Here is a 21272-nt window from a genome sequence, read left to right as displayed (position 1 = left end):
TTGGACCAGTGTTTCCTACTACCTTAATAGGTCCTCCAGAATCTGAGACCATGATTCTTGAAAGCAAAGCCATTTTTCCATCATCAGAAAAGAGCTGAGGTGGGAACGTTTGCTACGTGGATGCCAACTTTGCAGGCACATGTGTTGGAAGATGAATGAATCCAAACCTTAGATGATCTTTCTTGTCTCCAATTCCTGTTGTTCTTATTTTCCATGTCTCTCAAGAGGTATTTATCACTTGCCTTACACATAGTTACAAGTACATATATGTACATGTTTACACACAGGTTTACTTGAAGTCCCTGGAAGGCGGGAACTGTGACAAAATTCTTCAAATTCTCAATACCTTGTACATAAACGTATAATAACCTTTTGACGGCATGAAGTTAGATGCTTCATTATAACTTTCTTAGTAAAGACATAGATGGTAAATTCATAGGGTATCTGGCAGGATCATTTCCTTACAACTAGCTCAGGTTCTCATTGGTATGGACACATCTCTTCAGATTTCCTTCTCATTGCAAGGGATACGGATGGGAGCAAGGATGGGCCTAAATACAGAACCAAACTGCAGAACCATTAAGCAATCTAACAGCTTCGCTCTCTCTCATTTTTTTAACAAAAGGAAATAAAAGTAGCTTTATTTTTGCAATATTCACATTGCTTAATGAAAATGTACATCATATGTTCACACGGCTATATTTAAAATGGAAAAACAACAAGGACCTACTGTATAGCACAGGGAACTCTGCTCAATATTATGTAACAACCTAAATGGGAAAAGAATTTGAAAAATAATTTAAAAATAAATAAATAAAATAATTTCTAACACAACACTAGAAAGTTGCATTGTGAGAACTTTTCTAGGCAGCCTTCCCTTTTCATCTCTCAAAGAGAATGGAGGCGTGTGTGATGGGAAGAGTTTGGGTTTATACCAGATAAGGCAATGTGACTTAATTTCTCTGAGTCTCAGAATCTCCATCCTGAAATGGAAGCAATAATGCCTTTCAGGAAATTCTTGTGGGAATTAAATGGAATAGTCCAGAGGATCGAGAATTGTCCCTGGTCCATGACAGGTACTCAATAAAATACTTGAGTTTGCAAGAAAAACGGACAAGACAACTATACTACTTGTTCACTGTTCCCAGCCAGTCACTTTTCTCCTTAAAATACTTATCACAATACTTACTTTTTTGCAAATGTCTCAATGAAATGGAATTTATCCTTCATAACTAGGAAGCTGACTATATACACACATGTACACACATACTACTGCTCTCTCCTGTAAGTTAAGAAAATTTTAATATTTATGCATACATATGGTCCATAGTTTTATATATGTATGTATTGTATACATGTTATATACCTATTATGTAGTCATTTCGAATGTAACTTCTTTAAGTACTAGTTTAATTCTGTTTAGCTCCTCTGGATATGAGAACACTACATAAATGCTGTTTTGGTTGCATTTTGTTAGAATAAGAGTTTCACCCACCACTGACTCATCCCTCGAGTGTTTCATATTCTAAGCAATTTTTTCCTCCCCAATCCTCATGCCTCCTCCATGCATTTGTCTTTATATTTACATTGTCTGGTAATTTGGATATTTTTATTTGAGATTATTTGGCCTATGTCAGGTATTCTTCTCTGTGGTCCCCAGGGTCTTGTATCTTGTTTTTAACTTCTTCTTTTGCCTTGCTCTCTTTTTATCAGATGTCATCCATTGTGCCTCACTATTTTACCCTTGGGTGTTTCAATTATGCATGAATGAGATCTGCCTCACAGTTGCACGTTTCCATTTTCAGTCTAAATAACTGTGCACAAGAATGAAAGTCTCTGAATTGCACTTGAGGGGCTCTCCAGCTGCTTGCACGTTTCATTTGGGCTCACTCTGGTCCTCTCCCAGTAGCAATTGTAGGGTTGTGTTGAAGTCAGCTGTCTTCGGCATTTACCCTGCTGTTAGTATCACCCAAGCTCTTGCATGCAGCTCTCTCCATCCCTTCCTCCAATATTCCAGCTAAGCCACTATTTCCATGTTCGTGTATTTGCGATGACTGTGGTTATTTGAGTTTCTTTTCATACAAGCACCAGATAATTTAGCAGCAGATTCCCTAAGAGTCTTAAATCAATGACCAGTGTTTCAGCAGTACCGATAAATCACTATTCCCCTAGAAAGTCCCATGGTTTAAATCAGTCAGTTTCTCAGAATTTCAAACTTACTATGCTTCTGGGGAGGCAGGAAAGAAAGGGATGGAAAATATCGTCTTAGTTAGCCTTAAAAGGTGTGTGTGTCCAAGGTAGGTATGGAGAAGAGCAAAAAGGGGATGAAGGTTAGGGTTGGTTTCCCTTTTGTGAATCATCAGTCTGGCCATGAATTATATTGTAGCTTATAGCTCTCAGCTGCCCCAGCTTGCTCCTGACATAGAACTTACCATTTTTTATTAATTACTGTATTGCATTTGTATGATTTTGTGTCTCCAATACCCCGCACAATGCCTGACCCATGAAAGAAACTCAGTGATGGATGAATGAAAGAATGAATTTCAAGGACGTTACAACTCTGACAATAAAAAGAATTATTATGCTATGCATTTTAATTATACAGTGTAAATTAGTAAAGTAAATCTGAGTTAGTCAATATAAACAGCTGACCTCTAAAATCCTAGCTTTGGAACTAGAACAATTTTAGGGAGTCTTTTTCTTGAGCATGATTCTTGTAATCCTTTGAATCCCACAAAATGATTTTAGATATGTAAATGCCATCTTTATGTAAGAAGGCTTCTTATATATTAATACAATCAGAGTGGCTTGTGTGGTTAGAGAAACACAATACAAAGTAACTCCTCGCTTGAGAGAGCAAGGTGGGTATGCCTGCACTTAGAGTCATACCTCAGAGCATTTGTAGGGTACTTTTCAGCCCAGTTAATGGTGTAATTCTCCTAACTCTGCAGAGCCCCAGACACGGTTCATGCTGTGTAAACAATCCTTAGAGGCTGCGTATAGAGCAGAGTCAAGGTCTGGCTAACAGTCTCATTTAGAAGAGAAGCACGTGCTGCCCAGGCAAATACGTGTGCGGTATTTGTTGTTGTTCTAGCTCCATCCCATTAAATGAGAGCACCTCCTTTAACGACTTTGTGTCAAACACTCCAGTAGTGCCATCTGGTCACAGAGATCAGTACCCTGCACCATGGAGGCGACAAACAACCACGCGTTCTCCATTGCGTAGACATACACTCTTACCACATCAGAGGGGTGACTAGCATTCGGAAGCCGTAGCATCAAACATAAGCAAGAAAGCTGTACGTTAGGCCAGCATTTTCCAGGCATTTTCATAAGACAGACAATTTCAAGATACTTTTTAAAAGAATGAGCAGAACCAACATAGAGGCCATTAAAAAAACAAACACATGCACCAGACTATTAACTGTCACCATCATACGTAGAAGGATAAGTAATGCTAAAAAATAAATAAATCGGGAAGGACATTATTTCAGTAGTTCTATAAGTGGCAGTTCTTTGGTTTTTGTTTCTGTTTTGTTTTCACAAGGTTTGGCCCTTGTGGTTGAGGGTTCATCTTGGCAACCGCCCAGGGAAGCCACCTGCCTCATCCTCTTCAGGAACAATCGCGTAAGTCCTGTACTGAAGAGCTCACCAGCCACTTCTGTTCAGTCCTGTGTGGGCACACAAGACATGTTTAGATTTTTACTGTTTCTTTAAATAACCAAATAGAAGTCTGTGTTTGTCCTTAAAGTAAACATTCAAAACCCACTTCACTAATACCAGAGTGACCCTCTTGTCCTGTGGAAATCTATAGCATACCAGGACCAAGAAAATCCCTAGGATATACAAGCATGTAAAAAAGATGGAAAACTGAGTTTTTTTCACTTGCCAGCTGTGTTTTTTTCTCTTAAGAGGCTTCATTGTCATTCAATCTGGTCAATAATTACTCTTGAGTATACATTTTCAAGGATACTAAACAAAAGTGTTCATCTGTGCTGTGATCAGCAGTGCTTCTAACTGGATAAGGAGGAGAAGCAAAGTAAATACACATCAATAAACAAATGACTTTAGAAAAAATAACACCATCCCTCTAGGGAACTTGAGAGAAAAAAAAAAACAGAAAACAATCAACTTGCTCAAAAAAGACTGGGTATAAGAGACATGATGGTTAGTTAAACCATCTTAATGAAATGTACAGACCTATGTGCTCTTAGATAATTCACGTGCAATTTTATTTCTCAAGGTTTAATTAAATATTTGCATTTTGGCTAATCAACAGCAATTAATAAGAGATGCTTATAGTCATACAGCTTATAAGAAATGGGGACGGGCTTCCCTGGTGGTGCAGTGGTTGAGAGTCCGCCTGCCGATGCAGGGCACGCGGGTTCGTGCCAGGGTCCGGGAGGATCCCACATGCTGCAGAGCGGCTGGGCCCGTGAGCCATGGCCGCTGCTGAGCCTGCACGTCCGAGCCTGTGCTCCGCAATGGGAGAGGTCACAACAGTGAGAGGCCCGTGTACCGCAAAAAAAAAAAAGAAAAAAAATGGGAACATGGCCTGCACTTGAATTTTAATGGTCTTTTTTTTTTTTGCCACTCCGCGGCATGTGGGATCCTCCCGGACCAGGGCACGAACCTGCATCCCCTGGCGGACTCTCAAGCACTGCACCACCAAGGAAGCCCCAATAACAGGCTTTTTAAAAACCTGGCTGTTGATTTCACTCAGCCCAGTTACTCTTCATATCTGAACGAGGTTATTCCTCTTGCATTTTCCACACACAGCACATTCATTAAGTGATCAAACTTAGTTTTCCCTTTAGAAAAAGAGAGAGGAATTTCCCAGTCTTGGGCACTAGAGAAAAGAAAGAAATTGTTTAAAAAAACAAACAGGAAAAAGAAGTCACCCCTTTCTGCAGGGGTTGCAGTCCTGGTTGCGGCACAAAGCAGGCAACTGGAAATGGGCTGGATTTTAGCCCTCACGTCACATCCCCTCTCCTCAGGAGTCTCTGTGACAGGTCTGAGGCACACAGCGGTGTCTTTGACCCTGTACTCATGTTCCTGAAGGGTCTGAATGAGATATTTCACATGACCATAGCTGCTAGGTAAATTCAGTATCTTTCTCTCTTTCTGCTGATGGGAGTTGTCATCGAGTTACACAGCATTATCCTAATAGATGGATGTATAAAGCTTTTTAACAAAGAAAACTTCAACTCACGCAGCAACAACCAGAAATGGATTGTTTGGGGGAATAGATCGCCTAGAATCTGCATCTAAAAAAGCCAGGAAGGGGATAGCTACTCACAGAAACAGGAGATGAGCCCCAGAAGAGTCACCCTGGTTGGCAGATGGCGCTGATTTTGTTAGATATTTCACCTTCAGACCAGACCTTTTCAGGGGTGACTTTCTTTTTCTGGATCCTCTATCCATTGCTCTGAGAATTAGAAAAATCCTCTTTTTCCTTGCTAACAGGGAGACAAGCCAGGAGAAAATATCTGAAACTCTGGGTAGGTCTGGGCCACAGGAGTTGGTAGTTGCTCGGAAGGATGGGAGGAAATTTTTGTTTTTTAACTTTTTATTTTATATTGGAGTACAGTTGATTAACACTGTTGTGTTAGTTTCAGGTGTACAGCAAAGTGATTCAGTTATACATATACAGATATCTATTCTTTTTCAAATTCTTTTCCCATTTAGGTTGTTACAGAATATTGAGCAGAGTTCCCTGTGCTACACAGTAGGTCCTTGTTGGTTATTCATTTTAAATATAGCAGTGTGTACATGACCATCCCAAACTCCCTAACTATCCCTTCCCCTCACCCTTCTCCCCTGGTAACCATAAGTTTGTTCTCTAAGTCTGTTTCTGTTTTGTAAATAAGTTCATTTGTATTGATATCATTTCTTTTTAGATTCTGCATATCAGTGATATCATATGATATTTCTCTTTCTCTGTCTGACTTACTTTACTCAGTATGACAACCTCTAAGCCCATCCATGTTGCTGCAAATGGCATTATTTCATTCTTTTTAATGGCTGAGGGAAACGGTTTTAAAGGCCAAGGGATGGGGATTATCTGGGATTGGGAGGGTGGGGCTGAGATAAAAGAGTGTCAAGGAAGATGGACTCAGCAATGACCAAGGAAGCTCTCTAACACATGGTGGGGTGGGGCTGGTGTGGAGGATGTGAGCCCAAGAAAGTCAGTGTGGGTAAGTTAGCCACCCCAGGAAAACACTCTCGAGGACTGTGGCCCTTTGGCGTCTATTTGTATTGGTGTGTATGGAATGACAGCTCTTCAGGAAGAAGCCGGCCGATTACACGTCCCTCGTGTGTGTGCGCATGCTCGGAAGTGGAAAGGAACACCTCAGTTTTCCTCTCCCCAGTCTGAAGATCATCTGTTGCCTAAACCTGTCCGGGGCAGAAGATGGGAAGGTGAAGGAATCGTGCACGGAAGTGACTCACCAGTAGACCATTTTCATGTTCAGTTACAACCGCGCCTCTTGTGATGAGAGTAATTGTGCCTCAGTTTCCTATGGCAAGTTTCAATCGATTCTGGGGGAGGCTGGCCAGTCTTTGTATTCCAGAGAAATTGTTCTACCAGGTCCAGATTCACCTGTGTTCTTTGAGATCTGAACATGTGGTGAAGATTTTTGATCTGTACCAAATAAATACCTTAGTGTTAGTCACATTGGGGCAGATGAGTCACTTGGTGGGTTTTTCTGTATCCTTTGTTTTCTCTCCTTTCCTGATTTTTTGGCCATTTCACTGCTCATTAGCAACCCCGTAAGAAATAAAAGAGGAAATAAAAGAAGATAAAACTCAGATCAACTATGTTCTATTATTTCTCTCTGATTTACTCTGATTTAGCTCTGGGGAAAGTTGGACCCGTTGGCTGAAAAGTTCAGGGCTTATCTGTGAATTTCAATGATCCGTGGAAGGATTCAAAGATCCGTCTCTCTAAAGGAGAGAGGGCAGATTGTGTGCTGGAGAGAGGCCTGGCCTTGTAAGAGCTGGATGACCTGTGTTCTTCTGCCTTTGCTTTTAGCTGGATGCTCATGTCATCCTTTGGACCTCAATTTCCTCAGTTATAATTTGGACTGGATGATCTGTATATACCTAGAAAGCTTCTGTTGAGCCGCTGGAAGTTATGGAAATGTATTTGCAACTAAGAGTCCTTACACCTATCTAACCTCCTTGTGACTGTTAGGCATCATTTTTGAGAAAGGCATCACTTTATGGAAGTTTGGTGCAATTTTTTGGTCATAAAACAGAGCCAGAAATCTGGCCTTGCTTTCGTTAATCCTTTGCTCTTTCCCCTGCTCTCACCTCCCTACAGAGCTCTAGCCAGTTCCTGTTGCCATGCCTTACTCTCCTTGTTCTCAAGGACTCATCAGAAGTGGCCACTTCTTCCATCCTCAGTGCTGGATGTGTGAACTTTACTGTGAATAACTCGCTCAATCCTACAGTTCAGGGCCCTGGCTATCCAGTCTACCTCTTGAGCGTCTCTAGACTTCAAGTTATGTAGCTAACACTTATTCTAACATAACTCAAACATGTATTCTAACATAACTCTCTTATTCTATTATAACTCAAACATGCTGTTTCTGTCTCTTTTAACACTTTATTTTTTTTCTTCCAAATAGTCCTGTGGAGCCTTTAGCCAGAGAATGCAATTTTGGTCTGTGTCTGCGTCTTTTGGAACTCACTTTGACTTTATCCTAATTTCATTCATGGTATGATGTATGTTTCTTCATAGGGAGCCAGTGTTCATAATCAACTATATGAATGAATTGTTAAGATAAAAGAAACTCACAAACTACTTAATGTAGTGCATTTAAATACACGAATACCAAATTCACTTGTTGTATGCTACAAACTAGAACGATTTTGTTGAAATGTAGATCATATGCAGTACAGCTTAATTTCTTCCATAAAAAGTATTCATATTGAATAATTATTTTTATTCCCCACCAATTGTTCCACACATTATATAATTTTGCTAATTAATAAATTTTTTACTTCTTATTTTTAAATAATTATTACAAAATTTAAAATGTGCTATTACTAATGATAACTAGAACCCTCTTGTTCTCTGAGGGTAAACTTTCCTTGTTATGCATCAGACTATAGATCCTTCTTCTTTGCCACTTTTTCCATTCTGTTTCATTCTTTTTTACCATAAACCCTCTGTTTTCATTCTCTTTCTGAAAAGGTGTATTGAAGTTTCTAAAGCTTTCAGACTCATATTGCATACCTGTGTCTTGAGAAATAGATGCAATGAGGAAGTTTGATATCTTTGTAATGATAATTTAATGGCTGTTCCACTTGATGTTAGAAAATTCCTCATAATAAAATGGTCCGAATGATATTACAACGTGTGCAGTCATTAAGAATATCTGATAGGCATGGTATGAATCATATATTAAAATGCATTCTGACTTAAATTTAAAGCATTAACTTAAACAATTCTCTGCAGAATAAATAGTATCTTGACCTAGATTTTGATTATTATCTTTCATTCACTCTTGAAGAAGACCTTCAAACTCACTTGCCTGAGGCACTGCTGAGCTCCAGGCTTTTTTCAAGCTCATAAAAGAAAGATAAGAGTCACTCTTGAGAAGTGAGAAATCCTACCATAAAAACTCAGTGTGGGATTATCTGTTTCCTTTAACCAAATCACATCTTTGTAGACCCTTGGTTTATTTTCTTCAATTTGTTTGACTCTTAAACCATAGTCCATGGCTGTCATGTGTTGGCATTACCACAACTAAAGAGTAAGAGAGGGTATAGTTCAAATGTGTACCATTAGGTCATTTTATTTTGGAAGGAATCATTTCTAACTACTAAATTAAAATGGCAATTTAACAGGTATGACTAACAGCTGAAAGGAAGGAAGCAACGAGATCACACAAAACTAGGAAAGGGTGAATGTAGATTAGTAGAGATGGCTCACCAGGGCTGAATCAATGGCTCAAATGGAAACAGGGGTGGTGATGATGGGGGAACAGGAAGGGCTACCCAGGGAGGAGCTAACCACCAAGATGGCTGCAGTGGGACTTCAGCCAACCTTGGTTTCACTATATCTACATCACTCCCATTCTCCAAATTCCAAGCAAATACTAAGGGCACATAAAATAATTATTTTATGAATATTGTTGAACATAGTGATAATAGCCTACTGATAGTGTATCTTCTGATAGTGTATCAAGTTCTTCTCGCCCACTTCCTCTAACCCAGCCCTGGTCTACTCACCATCTGTTGGAAGGATAGCACAAGCCCCTTGCTCTACAGCTTCTCTCACCTTTCATTTATTCCCACTTAACATGCTCTTTCTCCCCAACCTTCCTGCCCCACCCCTCCTTCCCAAAGCCCCCTGACATAGGTCCTTTGGCCTGAGTTCCTCAGGGATGCCCATGCCACCCCCAGCTCCTCTTGGCATCGGTCTGAAGTCCAACCTGGGAGCTGGAGACTGGGTGTTTGCAGACATCTTCCTTCAATTGTATGATCCTTTCCCATGGCTTGATTTTGCCCTCAGTAGTTGGGCAAAACTCTGGGCTGTCCCAGACAGAAAAGCTGATCAGCACCGAGGCACAGAGCTCTGTACATGGAGCTCTCTGCACACCTACATGGCTGGGCTCTGCTTGTGCTCCTCAGAGCCCAGAGCTTTCCAGTGCTCCCAGAAGGCATCAGAAAAAGACAACTTGAGTTTAACTGGCCTGACACCCTTCTCCAGGGAAAACCTGTGAACCTGAGCCAAAGGGCTAGTAACACTTGTTTACTGTGTAAGCAAGAGGAGAAGAATGTGTGATGTACAGTGGAACTTTGTACAGAAAACATAATAGATTTGAGAAACAAAAAAAAATGATGTTGACAAAGCAAAATTCTCTATTCGGTGTCAGAAGCGCCATTATATATTTATTTAATTTTTTCCTTATTACATATCATATTAACCCTTTGATGGTTTTCATCCCATTTTTGGTTTTAACTACAGTCGGTGTTTTTTGTTTTCTTTTTTTTCTGTTTTTTTTTTTTAAATTAATTAATTTATTTTTGCTGTGTTGCGTCTTTCATTTCTGTGCGAGGGCTTTCTCTAGTTGTGGCAAGCGGGGGCCACTCTTCATTGTGGTGTGCGGGCCTCTCACTATCGCGGCCTCTCTTGTTGCGGAGCACAGGCTCCGGATGCACAGGCTCAGTAGTTGTGGCTCACGGGCCCAGTTGCTCCGCGGCATGTGGGATCTTCCCAGACCGGGGCTCGAACCCGTGTCCCCTGCATTGGCAGGCGGATTCTCAACCACTGCACCACCAGGGAAGCCCTCCCAAGTCGGTGTTTTAATTACTTCCAAATATATATCACTCATACTGAGTTCCAGACCTATTTATTCAACAGCTTCCTTGACAACTTACCCCTGAATATCTCACTGACATCTCAAATTTAACATGTCAAAATAGCACCCTGGATTTGCCCTCTTTCTGTTCCACCTGAGAAACCCAGCAAAGGTCTAGGATTTTGTAGACTGCATTCAAATGTTTCCTGACTCTTCTTTCTCTCTCTCTCTCTTTTTTTTTTAACCATACTCCATTTCTACCATCCTCCTCTGAGCCACCACATTCTCTCACCTAGATGAATGAATGCAGCTGGCTTCTGAGAAGTCTCCCTGTTCACTCTGGTCAGCCCATATTTCACCCTTCACAAGTAACCAGGAAACTTTTAATCATGTCACTCCTTTGCTTAAATCTCCGTGATGACTTTCTAATACACTTCTAGTAAAATCTGATTCTCTTACCATTGCCTGAAGTTCTATGTAGTCACCCTTCTACCTCATTTCAAATGTACTCCTATCCCCTTGGTTCATTACCCTCCAACCAAATGTGTATTCTGACTGTTGGGCCATGAATTGACTTTTATGTTCTGTAACAGATTGCTACAAATTTAACAAGTTAGAGGAACAACACATCTATTATCTCATAGTTTCTGTGGGTCAGGAGTCCAGGCATTGTTTACCTGGATCCTCTGCTTAGGGTCTCACATGCTGTAATCAAGGGATTGGCTAGGGCTGTGTTCTCATGTGGAGGCCCAACTAAGGAAACATCGGTTTCCCCACTGGTGTGGTTTTTGGAAGTATTCAGTTCCTTGTGGCTGTGGTTGTTCCAAAGCCAGCAAAAGAAAAAGAGACTAGAGTGAGTCTGATAGCAAGATAGAGTCCTATGTCACATAAAACAATCATGGAAGTGACTGCTTATCATTTTATTGGTTAGAAGTACATCACAGATATTACCTATACATATGGGGAGAGGATTATCCAAAGATGTAAACACCAGAAAGAGTCAATCATAAGGAAGCCCCTGAATTGTCTGTCTGCCACAGGCCAACATACCGACTCTGTTCCCACCTCTGGAGCTCTGCTTGTTCTATTCCATCTACCTGTGATGCTCTCTCCCCAGATCTGTGCCTGACTTCTCTATTCCATCATTCACTCAGGTTTCAGCTCCAATGTTACTTTCACATGGAGGCCTTCTCTAAGAATTCAGCCCCCAAACACACACACACACACACACACACACACACACACACACACACACTACTCTTATATTATCTTGTTTTGTCTTATTCATAGCCCTGAAATCATCTTGTTTACTTATTTACTATCTGTCTCCCATTTCCCCCACTAGAATGTAATGTCCAAAAGGCCAGTGAGACTAGAGACCTGTGTGTCTTTTTTCGCACTGTGTTTTCAGCACTTAAAAGTGGTATGTACTAGCATGAATAATGTTGTTGGGTAAATTTAAAATAATATTGGATTAAATAACTGATCGTTCATAATTTTACTTAGCATAAAGAACTGAAAGATTATAAGATTCACATCTGAAGTTTTTTTAAAAAATGAATAAGTTTATCAAAACCCTGTTCTAAAAATTAATGTTAATGTGAGCAACAAAGTATAAAATAAAATACTTGGACTATGAAAGTCTAAATTAAAGCTTATGATTATTTATGCCTTCTTATTTAAAAGGATTATGAAAGAGAAAGATAGGGCTTGTAAAATTTTTATCTCTGCAGTGATAATTCTATTCCTAAATACATAATATTTATTTATATGAAGATTAGCATCTCCACGTATATATGGTAGTGTGTCATTTTGTAAATTGTGCAGACTCTAATCACGAAGTTTCATCTCAATTTAGATAACTCCTATGCCTTTCCAAGTTGGAAAAATAGAAAAAATGAATGGTTGTAATACTTACTGGAGTAACAGAGATACCGAAGTAAGCTGCTCTGTAGACTTTCATGGGAAGGCAACCTTTGGTGGAAGCACCAGCTCAGTGTCTGGTTTATAGCCCTGCAGTTTCCAAAAGAAAAATATTTCCCAGTTCACCAAGAAATAATCAGGAAACAGAAACCGATTTACATTAACCAAACATTTTAAAAGCTAGTTTATACACCAGATTGCCAATTTATGTTCAAATCTGTGTTTGACCAGGCAACAAATCCTGATTACTTACTTAGGACATAACTTCCCATTTCACGGTAGAAAGCAAATTGTAGGTCAGAAAGTCCACTGGTGAGCACAGAATAAGAATGGTGGCAGATGACCTTACAAGACACGTCTGCCAAGCTTTGGACACCTATAGGACCGCATTACTCTAGGGAGATCTCTGGCTCGATGATTGCAATTTGCCATTGGAGTCAACCCCAGCTTCTCTGGAAACTGCTACAGGACAACATGGCAAATTTTTCTTCATCTACTGCTTTCCGTTTTTGTCAGTCATGCCATTATCTCTTCTAGGCAACTTATATTTCGGTGGAATCAATTACAGCACAATTTTCCGAAAACACTACTAGGCCTTGATAACCACAAGTCCTCAGTCTCAGAGGCAACACTGTTATAAGCCATTCATACAATGGGCTACTTTTACAGGGGTTTCATCTGCCCATGAGAGTTGATTTTCACAGCTCTCTGTTTCACTTGATAACTTCTTCTCACTGTTCTCAAATCCTCTTGGTAACAACCTCTTTGGTACCTGTAGCTTCCTATGAATTGACTATATGCATTGTTCTTTATTTTATTAAACAATCATCTGCTTCAATCGTTTTGGTGGCACTAACAGAAAAACTAAAAAATATTTTCATTATGAATTTCATCAATATTTTAGAAGAATAAGCTATTGGAAAACATCTGAAACTTTCTATCACAATTTTCAACTTTTTCTCTCTGGAACAGAAGGTGATGAAGAGAAAAATGAAAATACTGAAATAAGCAATTTGGGTGTCAAATGTATTGAAAATATTTTACTCGTCTTTTGATGTGTTATTGGAAGTGAAACATGACATCGATATGCGCTTCTGGAATTTATGTGTTTAATGACTTGTGGGATGAGCTCTATCTACAGAGGACACATACAATGGTAGTTTATTTGATCTTCGACAGCTCTGCTGTCACCATCCCATCTTTAAATCTGAACATTTTTTAAAGGGAGAGGTGATTTAGAATGGAAACAAAATGTGTCTCTTGGTAGAATCATTTCTCCCTTTGTTACTGAGAACTCTAACTCAGCACATCTTGGAGTTGTGTTGCTGAGAAGTAAATTTTTGCCAATGGTATACTAGCTGTAATATCAAGCAGTACCATTCCCTCTTCTACCTCTTGGTTCTTGGACCCAAGTATCCTGGCTCTGGTACAAGTACTCCTGGTTCAGAGTACACGCTGTATCCTATAGCACAATACCCCAAGCTTAGAAAGAAGTGTATGCCAGCTGTTCAAGCCTTCATTTGTTTCTTTCTATAAGATCAAGTCTTTGTGGATGACAGGTTATGTGTAAAGGCAGTTTATCCATGAATATCAACCCCCTGACTTAATCCCCGGAAGCCATCGGTACTGTGGCCATAAATAAGGCATTTGTAAGTCCATAGGTGATGCTGCTTTCAGAAGCATAGCCGATAAGGAAGGCAAACCTATATACGGAATACATGTCTATTCTAATTAGGACAAGATACTGCCTCCTCTGTGATGGAGGGGATATAATATGACCAACTTGCTACCATCTAGTAGGTTGGCCCTTCCAGGGTATTGTGTCAGGAACATGGGGTTGCCAAATGGGCTTTCAGCAGTGGGAAAGACCATGTCACTGTCTTGGGGAGGGCAAATTCTTGTTACTGTGCCTGACCATGTATAACCTCCAATCCTATCAATATGACCAAGTTGTTCATAAATTATTTAGTAAACATTGGAATAAATTTACCTCCACTGAGCAAGAAAGTATGTCTACCTGGTTATTAAGAGCCTCTTCTGTCCATTCTGGGTCCATTCTAAGCAGTTGTCCATGTAACTCTTTCCCCAAACCCCATGTTAGCAATCGTGCTTATTTCACATCTCTGATCATTCAGGAAAGCTACTAGAAAATGCCCATATATCAGTGTGGACTCTTTTCTCAGACACTTTCTCCATCTGGGTAAAGTGGACAAGAGTAAATGCCATTTAATGGTCACTGGAAGGATTAGCCCAATTGGCATTCTGACTTTGAATATCAAGACATAATATGTTGACGAGAATTTAGTTAAGTTTTTAGAGGTACTTGTCAGGTCCTCCAAGAGCTGATGCAAAGATGGGGTAATATGCAAGGGTTTTATCTGAAGATATTCCTATTGGAGAGAAAATAGGGAAGGCGCTGAAGAAGGCTAAAAAAGCCATCAGACTGTGATGCAATTCTGACCCCAAGGAGAGAGGGAGAGGTCAATTGAAAGTAATCTTAGACAGCTAGGAAAACCATAGGGGAATCCTTTAGCCAAAGTTGGCTTTCTAGGGAGTGCAGTGTCTCTCAGGAATGGGTTTGCCTTAGTACCTTTGATGCAGAGTCATTGGCTGTGAGTGACCCATGAAAGGTGAGGAAACAAATTTCAAAACACAGTAACTGGGACCCTCGATTAACTACACACCCTGTAGTTAGCAGCCTATAAGGTACACTCTCATGACCACTGCAATGGATGATATATCCTTAATTATCTTATTATCCTAGAAAAATATTAAGAGGTTACTGCTGAAGTTGTTTATAGAACCACTGAAATTATTGTTTTTTGAACACTTTGGTTTGCAATATCCAAAATTCTGCCTTCCTAGCTACGTTACTAATTAAGTTTCATTGATCTTCTATTTTCTCTTATGGTTCTTCATGGTACTTAAAAAATTTTAATAAATCACATGGACTCATTATTAGTAGTCATAAAGAGGGTCATGATAGAGGTATTACCAGGAGAAGTCAATGATCACTAAACTGGCCAGTATAAGGTGATCCTTCTTGGATAGATTACCCTAGTCAAAGACATATTCCTCAATTTTGGAAATCCAGAACCATGACTTTGAAGTGTACCCAGAGGTGATCGAGCTTAGTAAAGGCTTTAACCCTAAATAACCAAACTCACACATGTTGACACACAAACCAAATGCCGGTGTATTAATTTACAGTGAAAATATAATTTCCAGGAGAACATAAATATTCATGTTAGTTAGCCAGAACATAATTTCCACCCATTTAAGAATCTCTACACTATACATAAATTATACTTATGAGATTGCTTGGGAAGCATGGGATTAGTGGAAAAAGAGTTAATTAAAAGCATAATTTAGGAGAAAAGCTTTAGAGTCAGCCAGACCAAGGTTCTTTGTAGAATGTTTTTTATAAGTAACCAAATTTCACCAATTTCATAAAGGACTGATGAATCTTTTATTTTATTTTCAAAGAATGACTTTATTTCTCTTTTCTTTTTTAAATTTATTTATTTATTTATTTTTGGCTGCGTTGGGTCTTCATTGCTGCGCGAAGGCTTTCTCTAGTCGCTGCGAGCAGGGGCTACTCTTCGTTGCAGTGCACAGGCTTCTCATTGCGGTGGCTTCTATCATTGCAGGGCACAGGCTCTAGGCGCACGGGCTTCAGTAGTTGCGGTGCCTGGGCTCAGTAGTTGTGCCGCACGGGCTTAGTTGCTCCGGGGCATGTGGGATCTTCCCGGACCAGGGATTGAACCCATGTCCCCTGCATTTGCAGGCGGATTCTTAACCACTGTGCCACCAGGGAAGTCCCAGAATGACTTTATTTCAATCTTCTTGAGGGGTATTCATAATTTTCCCATGTCCTAGCTATGACAAATACTATAAAATCAACATCTATTCCAATTATAATCCTAAATATGCTACATTAATGAATATGTTGCTGTGTGTTCAGGTTTTCATTTCCTTTGTTGGAGCTCAAAACGTTATACTGCTATATTTTTTTCTGTGGGATAGATTCATCTTCTACAGCTCTCTGCCTCGGTATTCTAGAATTGGTGGTATCCCCAAAGCTAAGGTTTTCTGCACTTCTATTCCCTTCAGTACACCTGACACACCTCTACCCTTTTTTTCAAGGCTCAAAATCACATCTCAAGAACTATCCCCTCTGTGAACACTTTTGTGACTGACAAACTTCCACTCAGTCCTGGGCAGCAGTGTGGTCCTTCCTTGAGGCACCAAATGTGATATCACTTTTATAGCACATGTTATGTGGACTGTGGATGTCCACAGGACTGGATGATCCAGGGAGGAGTATCAGTCACAATGGTCTGTGCTGTACCAAGTTCCATTGGGATAACTCGTTATGAAAACTGTCTGGAGGCAGGTAACTAATGGGGTATAAATGCCTGGGAGGCCTGAGGTCAGTACTAGAGAAGAAAGCGTCCCATCTAAGTGCCAAGTTTAAGACCCTATATAAGAAATGAAACCTGTTGAAAACCATGCTTCAAAAAGATACATATATCCCAATGTTCATTGCAGCACTGTTTACAATAGCCAGGACATAGAAGCAACCTAAATGTCCATCAACAGAGGAATGGATAAAGAAGATGTGGTATGCATATATACAATGGAATATTACTCAGCCATAAAAAGGAATGAAATAGTGCCGTTTGCAAAGATGTGGATAGACCTACAGACTGTCATATAGAGTGAAGTAAGTCAGAAAGAGAAAAACAAATATTGTATAATATCACTTATATGTGGAATCTAGAAAAATGGTACAGATGAACTTACTTGCAAAGCAGAAATAGAGTCACAGATATAGAGAAGAAACTTATGGATACCAAGGCGGGGTGGGATGAATTGGGAGATTGGGATTGACATATATACACTACTATGTATAAAATAGATAACTAATGAGAACCTACTGTATAGCACAGGGAACTCTACTCAGTGCTCTGTGGTGACCTAAATGGGAAGGAAATCTAAAAAAGAGGAGATATATGTATACTTATAACTGATTCACTTTGCTGTACAGCAGAAACTAACACAACATTGTAAAGCAACTACACGCCAATAAAAAAAAAAAAAAAACAGCAAGCAGGAGGAATAAGTCCAAAGAGGCAGGAAGGAGCCTCCAAAAAGCCACGCTGGAAGAGTCTCATGTAGGAAGGAAGGTGCATGGAATTCACAGACGTTGAACCTGAAAAGGCAGGAAGGACTGGAACAGAATTAGCACAGGTCACCGTGGAGTTGTGTTAAGGTGTTGCTGGAAACTGGGAAATGAGTTCATGAGAATAGAATGATCCTTACTGATGTGAGGGATCGCATGGAGCCCAGTCACAGATAGTCACAGTGATCAACTGAATGTATAGTGTAAATTTACTTGGTGGAAATAATTTAGTAATTTATTGCAGCAAATTAGATGTTGGAATGAAAGTGTGGTTATGGTTGTTATGCTTGTAGTCCAAATAGAATCGATTTATGGTTAGTAGAATGATTGGTGTGAGCAGTATTGCTGGCTTTCCTACAGTGCGTGACAGTAGGCAATGAATAAAAGCCTTGCCTTCCAGCACGTCTATATTTGGTGGAGTAAAAAACAACAGCCTCACTCTCTTGCCCTCTATCTGTATGCGACAATGAGCTAGGAAGCTCACTTTCTTACATTTATATGTGAGAGGAGGGATGAAAGCATGGGCTGGGATTAACAGGCTGACATTAAGTGGGTGTAAATATAAAATCCTGAGTTTCAGGGGAAATTTTAAAATATATACATATAAAGACAGGACGGAGGAGGAGTCTATGTAAGAGACCTCGGGTTTTTAGCTCACCACAACTCAAAGTTGGATTCTCTTTCTGGAGACAGGATTGGGAAAGGTATTTGCATGGGGCTGGAAAAAGATGGTTCTGACAGCAACAGAGGCTAAGGAAGGACTTATTCAGCTGGTTAAAGTGACTTCGGGTCTTGATGGTCTTGATTCCCAGCCTGCCTGAGCGTTTTTCCATCAATCTGTGGACGACAGGGAAATGTTGCAAAATACTGAGGATTCGGTGCCGTGAAAGAAATGATTCAGGGCGGCAAATTCGAGGCTCTTCGGTTGCGTGAACTAATTTCTGAAATAAGTCTAACTTCTGAGAGCAGTCTGGCGGGAAAAGCCTGCTGGGTCTGGAGACCCAGCACTCGGCTCAGTAGGCTCCGCCCCCTATAGGCTCCGCCCCCGTGCCCGACGAGCCAGGAAACTGCCCCAATCCCGAATCCCGGTTTAGCCTAACCCCGCCCCCGCTCGGCCCTCCCCGCCCCCTCTGTATCCCTGGAAACGCTCTCGCGTCTTCTCTCTGCGCCTGCTCTGCAGGGTGCGGAAACTACCGCGGGAGGAGAGGGCAGCGCCGGCGCCCAGCACCAGCTACCGGTCGGGGACACACTTAGGCGGAACGGAAAACCAGAGCTGTTCACCAGGGCCAGTCCCTCGAGGTTCGTGACGAACTCTTAGAAGAGACGAGTCGTTCTTTCGGGCAGTCCTTCCCCTGACCCCGACAGACCTTCCTCCGTCAATCTAGGGACTCAGGCTTCCTGAGCCAAGGCCCTCACCATTTACTTCAAGAAATGCATAGAAGGAGGAGCGCAGAAAGGCGCTCTTCTCGCCGCCCAGTTCACCCTGTGAGGGCAATGGAAAAAATAAACAGGAGTAGGAATAAATCAATTAGTCCTGTTTAGAACTGAATGGGAGCATAAGGGAACTGAGATGCCCTCGGTTTGGGTAGATAACCCAGTCTGTCATAAGTTTGAGAGATCCCTAATGTCACATTTGTATAAGAATATATCAAAACACATACATATTTCAGATGTATTGGCATTTCATTGAATTAGTGATTAGTTTCTTCCATAGGAGCTATACTTTGTAATTTTTTTTATGGTTTGCATCTTTAATCATCGACATATTAAGTCATCTATCACAGCAGGATTTTTTTTTTTAAGTTTATCTAACTGTATAGTAAGTACCTGGGTTTTGTTGTAAGAATAAATCTTATTCCACTATTTGGAGCAGGAAGGGGGGTTATTCCTTTAACTAATTTTTAACTTTTTTCCTTCTCTCCTTTGCTGTTATTCTTTGCTTCCAAATTTTCAGGCTGAAGTCTGTAAGCCTGGAGAGGCCTTCAGCAGTAATCTCCACATGTAAGTCGAATGAAACATGGTCTGCCTTCAAACACTTTTCCCGCTTTAAATTTTGATTTAACTGTCAATAAATGTTAGTGAGTGGGAAATCTGTGATTTCTATTTATTTAACAACCTAATAACCTACCATAGAATGCTAGATGTATGCAAAAATTATGATACAAGGGATAAACATTTACTGACTCTTTAAGCTATTTTATGTGATTTTTTTTTACTCTTTTCGGGAGCAAATTATTGATATTTCTTCTGTAGTTTTCTTTAAACTTTCATAGTAAAAGAGCTTATGGTGATAATATGAAAAGTTCCAATTCTTATCAATGATTTTGTTGGTGATAGTAAAATCATATTTATTTTGAACTCTCTTGATGACACATGATACATTTGCTTGCTCTGGTTTATTGGCTTTATTTCTCACATTTCAGCTTTTACCCCCAAATGACTGAATTCTGGAGACAGTGGTCAGCCTCAGACATAGTTACTCCCAGGTAGCCTCTGCCTATACAACTCTAGGCCTCCCCCTCCTTTGTGTTTCCTGATAAGGATCTCTGGGGATCATGAGCAAGAGGGCTACTCTTTGAAGAATTTTACCTGGGGACCAGAAATGTAAACTCACACCATGGGACACATTCAGCCTGATCCATCCCTCTCAAACCCTTCATCCTGTATTTCTCCATTCTCATTTGTTTTTGCATGTGCGGGCCAAACTTAGAGACTGTTAACTGTGAAACAGGAGCCAACCGGGAGACCAGAGAATCCACCAGATCTCTTCTGAATACCAAGAGTGGAATGGCTGAAGGCAGCCTTTTGATCTTTGTCTCAGCACCTGTGGTGGCCGGAGTAGACTGCCCGTTTGGTAGCACTGGGGGAGCTGCCTCTCGGTCCCCTAACAGACTGCTTCACCCTAACCTTCTGGGGCTAAGCTCATTTTGGTACCAGCCAGAGTAGTACCTCTCATTATCCTCCCTTATATACCTGAATCTGAACCATTCCCCTTCCTGCAGTAGCACCCACTTTATCATTCTGCCCTGACCACCCCCATTCAGAGTTGTGCCTTGAGGCTTGCCAGCAGGCCTTGCAATACTTACATTAAACTAAATTTAAGAGTAAAGGTGCTCCTGCTGCTAATGTTCTCAGATCACAGAGGAGCAAAATGAAGGAACTGGCAGCTGAAACTTTAATGGTTGGAACGTTGACTCTGATTTTGAAAAAGAAAAATCGCAGTTGATCTGGGTGACAAAGAAGACGTTTTCCTCTCCATGTATATAACATTTGCATAAGATTTCATTAGAGGCTTATATTTTCTAGGAAAAACAGCCTGACCCAAGTAAACATCAATAAGGATAAATTTTATGTCCCAACCTGGTAGGCCAGTTCTTGGGAGGCTTATACACACCTTGATGGGAAATGTGAGATGGATCGGAGCTTCTGGGGTTTGATCCCTCTATCTGTGTACAAGTAGGTGGGTCTTCCTGGTTTGGGGAGAAATTACAAGTACTCTTTTCTCGTTTTGAAGTTCCTTGGGGAACCCTTCAGAGGTCCCTGCAATTATGCAGAGATACCTCTGCCCAGTGCCCTTGGTGACCAAAGTGGGAGCTCTCAGAACAAAGTCTTAATTTGTCAGGGAAGGACCTGCGTGCTGAAGCCAGCACAGGCATTGTTTCTTTCCCCTTCCAAATCCCCTGGGGGCAGAGAGGTCTAGGTTAAGAACTGAGATGGCCCAGATTTGCTCCATATCCTTGGAGGACTCTGGAACGTAGTCTTCACAGCTTCTCTGAAATAGGCTTACAAGAGGTAGGTTTGGGGAGCCTTTGCCCTTCAAATCTGTACACGAGGTCTAATCCTATGTTAGT

General features: G+C 40.7%; 1 protein-coding gene across 3 annotated transcripts in view; it reads left to right on the top strand.

Moving 5' to 3' along the window:
* The first annotated feature begins 18608 nt into the window (after nucleotides 1-18608).
* The window catches only part of TTC29 (tetratricopeptide repeat domain 29), a 255369-nt gene continuing 252705 nt past the window's right edge, over nucleotides 18609-21272 (top strand). For 2 of the 3 annotated variants that reach the window (XM_060147135.1, XM_060147137.1), the window contains exons 1-2: nucleotides 18609-18720; nucleotides 19376-19422. The gene's annotated coding sequence lies outside the window, so the exon portion shown is untranslated. Of the gene's footprint in view, nucleotides 18721-19375; nucleotides 19427-21272 lie in introns of all 3 variants that reach the window. The other variant, XM_060147136.1, reaches the window with a different exon arrangement.

Source organism: Lagenorhynchus albirostris, chromosome 4 (assembly GCF_949774975.1).
Source record: "Lagenorhynchus albirostris chromosome 4, mLagAlb1.1, whole genome shotgun sequence".
Classification (NCBI taxonomy): domain Eukaryota; kingdom Metazoa; phylum Chordata; class Mammalia; order Artiodactyla; family Delphinidae; genus Lagenorhynchus; species Lagenorhynchus albirostris.
The sequence above is the reverse complement of the archived record's forward strand: the minus strand, read 5'-3'. Positions and strand labels throughout refer to the sequence as shown.